Source organism: Canis lupus, chromosome 19 (genome assembly GCF_011100685.1).
Source record: "Canis lupus familiaris isolate Mischka breed German Shepherd chromosome 19, alternate assembly UU_Cfam_GSD_1.0, whole genome shotgun sequence".
Taxonomy (NCBI): Eukaryota; Metazoa; Chordata; class Mammalia; order Carnivora; family Canidae; genus Canis; species Canis lupus.
Genome location: NC_049240.1, coordinates 33,509,846 through 33,518,531, shown reverse-complemented (window position 1 = coordinate 33,518,531; position 8,686 = coordinate 33,509,846). Strand labels below are relative to the sequence as shown.

General features: G+C 46.1%; 1 pseudogene; it reads right to left on the bottom strand.

Annotated features, from left to right (window-relative positions):
- Positions 1 to 2,997: 2,997 nt before the first annotated feature.
- LOC100685568 overlaps positions 2,998 to 8,686 on the bottom strand; it is a 55,638-nt pseudogene continuing 49,949 nt past the window's right edge.

Here is an 8,686-nt window from a genome sequence, read left to right as displayed (position 1 = left end):
GAAAATGTGAAAAAAAGAAAGTGTGTGTGTGTATATATATATATATAATACATATGTATATGTGTGTATATATACTGAATACTAATTCATTTTTAAAAAGAAGAAAATCCTGCTATTTGCAACAACATGCATGAACCTAGAGAGCATTATGGTATGTAAAATATGACAGAGATATACAGAGAAAGAGATTTCTGCATGGTATCACTTAAACATGAAGACAAATTAACAAAGTTGAATGCATAGAAACAGAATAGAATGGTAGTTGCCAGGGGCTGGAGAGTGGGGGAAGTAGAGAGAGGCTGGCTATAGGGTACAAATATTCAGTTATAAAATGAATAAGTTCTAAAGATCTAATGTATAACATGATGACTACGGTTGGTAATACTGTATTGTACACTGAAATTTACTAAGAGAGTAGAGCTTAAATGTTCATACACATACACACACACGCACACACATAGCGAATACCAGAGGTATTGCATGAATTAACTTGATGGTGGGAATTTTTTTACAATGTACATGTATACCAAGCCATCACATTGTATATTTCAAATATACGACAACTTCATTTGTAATTATACCTCAGAAAACTGAAAAAACAATAAAAATTTCAAAAACAAACTGTAAAGAACAAGAATAAAAACCTCTCTGGTGAGCAGAGATGATCCAGCTCTGGTCTGGTCTGACTGTTTCACACTAACTAAACATAGTTCAGGTTTTATCTCATCCAGTCTCATGGGCAGACATTTCAAGAATTCAAGTCAGGCTGTTGCATTATTCTGAAGCTCATTTAACCTCAAACTTATGTCAAGCCAGACTCTATTAAGGGCTAACAACATGGTATACTAGGAAAGTCAGAAGGTAAGTGTCTTTTCTCAGTTGACCGGGAACTGAATGGTCCACTGTTGGCAGGCCACTTGACTTCTATAGAAGGCCTTGGTTCCTCATTGGTTGGATGAGAAGGATTCAATTAGATCAGTGGTTGATAAACTACAGCCTGTGTGCCAACCACACATTTGTGTAAGTAAAGTTTTACTGGAACAAGCCATGCCCATTCATTTACATATTGTATATGGTTGCTTTCTAATGTTAATAAATAATAGTGTGAGTCGGTACTATGAGCAGCTGCAAATTGTAGATGATTTAACCCAGCCAGTTTAAGAAAAGAAAAAGCAAAAGAAAAAAAGTTATTGTTTATTTATGCTGAAAAGTCTATAGGTAAAATTAAGTTAATTTGGGGGTGTAGCACAGAGCTCCAGTATCATGGACTGAATAACTGTTACCCCCATAAATGTTTTCTTTTTTTTGGCGGGGGGAGAAAGAAACATCCAAAATTTATTCTCCAACAAGACAGACAGCATCAGCAGGTAAAAACTTACAGGGGTTTCTCTCCACAGATCAAACATTCACATGGGCATGATTTGCTTAACAGGGAGAAGGGCTCTGGTGTGTTCTCTGTAACAATATCCACTTTACAGTGTAAACAGGTACTAGCATTGTGTTCTCAACTTACAATTCCAGAAGGAAAGGCACAATGTGGCAAAAAAAAATTTTGGATCCTAAAGTCAGTTGAAATAACACAGACCAACTTTTGTTAACAGTCTTGATCTACTTTTCCACAAAGAAGGAGATTCTCCACTCGGAAATTAAGGTCTTTCTTTCTCCTTCCTTATTCAACCATCAGAGCGTGTTTCATCATTACATATACAAAAAGGGGGCGGGGGGGTAAAAAAAAAAAAAAAGAATCATGAAAATTATCTCCAACGTCCAGCTGCTCCCACCACACATCAACTCAGGTTTAAGACAGGGCGTCAGAACACTTCGGCGGTCATAACATAGGAAAACAGACATTATGGCTACAAAAATAAAAAAATAAATGAGGTAGATAAATTAAAGCTTTCACACCCATGACTTGCCGGTTCGAACATCGTAGCCTTCATGCAATACTCAAGAACAATCTTCATACTAACTTGGCATAAGCTGCACCAAAGGACATTTTTTTGTACAAAGTAGTATGTGAACCTATAAGAAATATGCCCTTTCCGTGAGTTTCTTCAAGAAGGAAAACCCAGGTCTTTTTCAAGTAGGCACTGGCGAACCTAATTAAGTCACCTGAGGGTCCCTGCTTAGGTGCCTAGCCCTCCTGGTGGCTCAGGAAGGAGGCATCTGGAAAGCGTAGGGAGTACATTGGCACACTTGGGGCTCCTAATGAACTCTAATAAGCAGCAACACACATTGACTCCCTAAGGACTAAACCAGTCCATTTGAGGGTATGCTACCTAAGGTCCCAAGGCTGAATGAAGAATTTTGTAATTCTACAACCTTAGTTTAAATTAAAAAAAAAAAGTACATTGAGGGGGAAAAAAAAAGAAAAAGGAAGGATGGGTACAGGGATTGGGGGGGGGGGGGGGGTCATACAAAACAGGTCCCTAAACAGATGCCAGATCTCGTCCACCTACCTGCATACAGTCACCAGGGAAGTATACAGTATCCCCTCCCCCAATTCCTCAATTAGGCTAACAGTTGTCTTGTCCATTGTAGTTCAGTAAGTTCCAACTTGAAATAGGAGGATGGTCTTTGGAAATAGTTACTCTCGGTTGTACAAAGGTTTTATGTATACAGTTTGTTGCAAGTAACAAAGCTACTTTGCAAGACCCGCTTCTTTCCAAAATTAAAGAAAAAAAATTCTAGTCTGTATATATTTTAGGGTTTTTTTTTCTTTTTCAATTTTCTTTTTTCAATTTCTTTTCTCTTTTTTAATTTTTTTTATTTTTTCAATTTTTTCAATTTTTTTTTTTTTTTTTTTGCAAAGCAGTATTAACAACATCAACATCTGATTGTAGGACTCGCCTGAGGTTGTGATCACAACTGTAAACATCATTTGCACATCAGTAAGCAAAACAGGAGATGGGTTCTTTTAACAAGGAAAAAAAGAAAAGAAAAGAAAAGTAGAGTTCTAGAGGTCATTCTGCCTGCATTTCTCCCTGGACAAAGAGCTTAGCTGACTGCAATCTTATTTTCTTTGAGGAAGTGAGGGAATTGGTGTTTGGGGACGCTGTGGGCAGCACCTGGTTTTTCCACTTCAGCACTGATGGCAGGCTGGGGGCCATTCATCTCGGACATAGTGGCGGTGTTCACAGTGGAGCTGGCCCCCAGGCTGACTGGGAGGGTAGGACTCCCCCCACTCTGGATCACAGAGAGCTCATGGTCTTCATGGCCAGACCTCCGTTGAGCACGGTGGTGTACTGGGTCCACACCACAGGGTCCATGGTCACCGCAGGGGCCAGGATTTCCTCTGGAAACATCTCAGGGACTCTCCTGCCATCAGCTCCTAGCAGAGCCCTGCTGTCCTCGCTGGCCAGCTTCCCCCCACGGGGGCGGTAATGCATCTTGAGGGAGCTCTGGCAGCTCAAGACCCGGTGACAAGTGAGACATTTGTTGGGGTCGGTGGTGGCCTTGTCCATGTTCTCCACCAGCCGCTTTAATTTTAGGGTCTGTGACCCTGGCTCGGGGGTCCCCCTCTCTTGGAAGCCACCAACCCTTGGGGAAGTGTGGTTTGCCGCCCCCCCCCCCCCCCCCCCCCGCAGACAGTAGGGATCCGTCCTCACTTTCAGGGGAAGGCCCAGGCTGCAGGTGGTTGGGCAGCGGGTGCCCAGGAGGTCCTTGAGGTTAGTCCCTGAAGAGAGATTCTGAGGTAGCCCTAGACGGGGGTCCCTCTTACAAGGACAGGTTTGCGGGCAGCCCCGGTGGCGCAGCGGTTTAGCACCGCCTTCAGCCCAGGGCGTGATCCTGGAGACCCAGGATCGAGTCCCAGGTCGGGCTCCCTGCATGGAGCCTGCTTCTCCCTCTGCCTGTGTCTCTGCCTCTCTCTCTTTCTCTTTGTGTCCCATGAATAAATAAATAAAATATTTAAAAATAAAACCAAAAAAAAAAAAAAAAAAAAGGACAGGTTTGCTGTCTGCTGTCTAAAGAGAGACTCGATTCATGTATGGGGACGGGTACAGAGAGTGCAGGGAAAGCCATTGCCTGCCGTCATTTTGCCGTGCAACTCGGCAAAGAGCTGGGGGTTGGCCTTCACCTGGGGATGTCATGAAAGTGCACCTTGAGGTTGCCCTTGGTGGTGAACCGGTGGCCACAGACAGAGCACAGAAGGGTCTCTCTCCGGTATGGGAGCGGAGGTGGATCTACAGGGAGCTATGGGTCCCAAAACCCTTGCTACAGTACTTACACTTGTGCTTGCAGAGGACGGCCTCGTCTTTGGGTTTGGCCTCCACCGGGGACATGTTGGGTGGCTTCCCCTTCCCTTTCCTGGACGGGTCTAACGCCACCCTTTCTCAGGTGGAGAAAGGGCTCTGGAAGAGCACAGAGCCTGGGGCCTGAGGTAGCAAAGCACCGGGAAGGCGCGACATGACATTGGGCAGCAAGCACCCTGGTCCCCTCGGGCTCCAGGGCGAAGGGCGCCCGCCCCGGGAGCTGGCGGTGGAAGGGGTGTTTGGTGAGGCAGCTGGGCTGGTTTCAGGGCGTCCAGAGACAGGCCCTGGCTGCCGGCTTTCTGGCTGAGCAGGGCCACGGCCGCGGAAACCGCTGGGACCTGCGGCTGCCCAGGGTCTTGAGGGTGTCGGCAGCCGCGCCCCCGAGTGGAGGGCGTGCGAGGCCCACGTGCTCCCCTGCGCGCCGATGTGCTGGGCGAGCTGGGTCTGCTGCAGCTGCTGCTGCGGCGCAGGATCTGCTCCAGGCCCCACCGGGGCTGCTGGCGCTGGGCGCTGCGCGGCTCACCCGCACCTTGGTGCACCAGGGTGACCTTGGTGTTGGCCACTTTGCCTTTGGGTAAGTAGCTTATGGCCTGGGACTCGGTCGGCAGAGCGGTCTCCGCCTTCAGGTACACGACAGACTGGGCGCCCGGCTTCTCCTTCAGCTCCCGAGCCGCCGCCGCCCTCTCCGGGACCCTCCGCAGCGCCTGGGCTGTGCTGGGGGCGGGCGGGGGGGGGGGGGGGGGGGGGGGGGGGGGGGGCGGGGGGTGCTGAGCGCGGCCGCCGGCCCCTCGCTGTCGCTCCTGGTGAGCACCGCTGGGGTTTAGTGCAATTTTTCTTATGTTCTAAGAACTCCGAGAAGCTGAAGAACTCTGCCCAGCATTGCTCACAGATGCGAGCCTCCACCCGACGAGTCCTCTCTGCAGTCACTCCATCCCTGTTGGCTTCACTGCCGGTCCCGGGGTGGTTCATTGGAGCCCCCGGCTCCCCCGCTGCCCGCGCCGCTGCGGCCGCATCTGCAAACTCCGGGGCGGGGGCTGCGGGGGCTGCTCGCCCGGGTCCTCCTCCGAGTTGATGTGCTGGGGTTTGCACTGCTTGCGCCTCGACGGGGTGCGAGCATCGGGCGCCTGGAGAGCCTCAGTTATTTGCCCACTCCGCCACAAATTCTGTTACCCCCATAAATGTTAAATGTGTTGAAACCCTATGCTCAGGACACCTGGGTGGCTCAGGGGTTGAGCGTCTGCTTTTGGCTCAGGTTGTGATGATCCCGAGGTCCTGGGATCAAGTCCTACATTGGGCTTCCTGCAGGGAGCCTGCTTCTCCTCTGCCTGTGTCTCTGCCCCTCTCTCGGTGTCTCTCATGACTAAATAAATAAAATCTTTAATAAAATAAAATAAAATAAAATAAAATAAAATAAAATAAAACAAAACCCTGTGCTCTAATATGTTGGTAAAAGAGGCAGGACCGTTGGGGGGTAATTAGGATTTACTGAGGACATGAGAGTGGAAACCTAAGGAGGATCAGTGCTCTTGTGAAAGTCAGGAGAGAGTTTGCTCCCTCTCTGCTCTCTAACAGGTACAGATACAATAATATGATCGTCTACAAGCCATGAAGCAATTTCTCATCAGACACTGGATCTGCCAGCACTTTGATCTTTGACTTCTCAGCCTCCAGAGCTATGAGAAATAAATGTGTGTTGTTTAAGCCACCTAGTCTAGGGTAATTTGTTATAGCAGCCCAAGCAGACTAAGATAGCTGATAATACCATCAGAAATCAGCTTTCAACTCAGTGTTCTCTTTGATGGCTTTATCCTCAAGATCCTCAGGATCAGGCCCAGCATCCTATATTCCCATTGATATGATATGAAGTACAAAGAAAGAGAGAGATTTTGTTTCCCATAATACTGTACATGCAATCTTTGAGGAGGGCCTTACTGAACCCAATAGACCTGACTTGGATCTTGGACCTATTCCTGAACTAGTCATGACAGCCAGAAAGAATGCACTGACTGACTAGCTTACATCATGTGATACATGCTGTCATCCAGAGTGGTCGCATTTCCTCAAAGCACATGGGCTGACAATGGAGGATCAGGGCACACTTGCCACACACACACACACACACACACACACAAAAAGAACATTTATGTTGGGCATAAAAGTCACACACCTTTTCCATAACCATATAATCATCTTTCAGGCCAGCGAAAAGTTTCTTTGAAACTTTGGAATTGCATAAAATGTACCATGGATAGTCACTGAGAAAAAAATTACTTGAAGGAACATAATTACTAGAGAAAGTAAGGAATATGGAAAGTTAAAATGATATTAGTACTACACACTAACATTTGAAGTTCATGATGACTTTTTTATGAGGGCCAATGGTAGGTCAACGAAATGACAAAGCTTTTTTATTATCTTAATCATTTTAAGGTCAGGAGGGATTTGGAAGTGAGGTTATTGAAGAAAATTAAACATTCCATGGTGCATTTATCTCCTTCACACTTTCATCTCAAGAATACTTGTCCCTGCTCATTGCTGCTAAGAGGTCTTGCCATGTTTAGAAGGCACAGATTCTAAGTAAGACGGTAAGGAAGCCCCAGAGGAACAGGAAATTTTTGGTCTTCTGGGGAAGATTTTACCCAGAATCCAGATGATCCCGAGAGCAATTCCATATATCAGTCATGGAGATAAACAGCAGCCCACATACCCAGGATATAGGTAAGTAGCTCCCCCTGCTTCCTAATAACCTATGCTCAAGACCAGTGGCTTTTAGGAGTGCCTGGGTGACTCAGGCAGTTGAGCATCAGCCTCCGGCTTGGGTTGTGATTTTGGAATCTTAGGATGAAGCCTCCATCTTGGGCTCTCTGCTCAGTGGGGAGCCTATGTGTCCCTCTCCCTCTGCCCCCTACCACCTTTTGTGCTTGTTCTTGTGCTCTCTTTCTCTCTCTCAAATAAATAAAATCTTTAAAAAACACCAGTGGATTTTACCACTGTATCAACAATCAGAAGCTTTGAAATCCCCTTGCAGAAGAAGAAAAAATTTAGAAACATTCCATTTTTATTTGTTTATATCTAGGGATACTCCATAAAATTATAATCTATTCCTAAACTCTACTTTTCCATGGAAATCATTCTATGCAGGAGAAAGGAAAAGGCAAGCAAGGGGCTCACATTCTTAGGTTTTTCATTGGAGCTTTGCATATGTAGGCTTTGGGGGTTCACACAACCACCCTGAGATGTGTATTATCATATTCATCTTACAGATGAGGTAAGTAACTTGCCCGCAGACTCAGCCAGCAGTGAGTAGTGCTTTAAGCCCATATCCATCTGATTTCAAAGTTTATATTTCCCTATAGTAGTATACTGCCTCTCAAAGTTCTTTTCCCTACAAATAAGAAAAGAGAGCCATTGAAATGACTCTGTTGTCTTGGTTCCCTTTCTTTTTAAGCAGAGTAGCCAACAGCCTTTTTAATGCATTTCTTCCACTACCAATGGGAAGAGGCTAAGCAGGAGGTTAAAATTGTCCTTTCAAAAAAGATAGGTGCAAAGAAAATGGTATTGTGAAGTGGCAACAGAAGAGGGAAGGGACTGGAGACACCAAAGCTCTAGTGTGGGCACTCTCCCTTCCTGGCTGTATGTCTTTAATCAAGCTAGCTGTCTCCTGTGGTTCACCTTCCCCATCTATAAGATGAGGATGATAATAATACTTACATCACAAGATTATTGAGGGGGAATAGTGAACCACCATGTAACAATTTAGAGCAGTGCCCACACGTAGTCAGTTCCCAGTAAATGTTAACTTCCATTAACTCTCCTCTTTGGCCTCACTTGGTACAACCCACAAGGCTCTCAGCCCCTCCACAACCACCAACCCTGTTGGAAGAATGTAGTATCTTGATGTACTTTAATTAGTTACTGATTTGTTGGCATTTGTGGTCGGTGTTCTCTGCCCAGATGTCTTTTAGGCCCATCTGTTAGCTCAGCAGTTCTCAAATTTGAGGGTATATTGAATCAGCTGGAGGGCATGTTAAATCAGACTGCTGCATCCCACCCCCAGAGTCTCTGACTCAGTAGGTCTAGAGTGGGGCCTGGAAATTTGCATCTCCAACAAGTTCCCAAATTGTTGGCCGAGGAAGAATACTTGAGATTCACAGTAATGGACACATTTTTGAACATAAGTCCGCTTAGCTGGACTATATAAGACCTGTAATGCAGTGAAACACTAGTAATGAAAAGGGAGAATGACTAAACCCAAAATTGGCTCCACAGGCTTCTGCCTTCAAAGGAGGGGGCTGGGAGGAGTGTCATAAACCACTTCAGTGAGAGCTAAAATCTCTCCACTGCTTCTTTTCCCTTTCAGCAGACACTGCTAGGGAGGGGGAAAGGCAGAGGCCATTGTCATGGTCCACTAAGCCACAAAACACTTTTGTGAG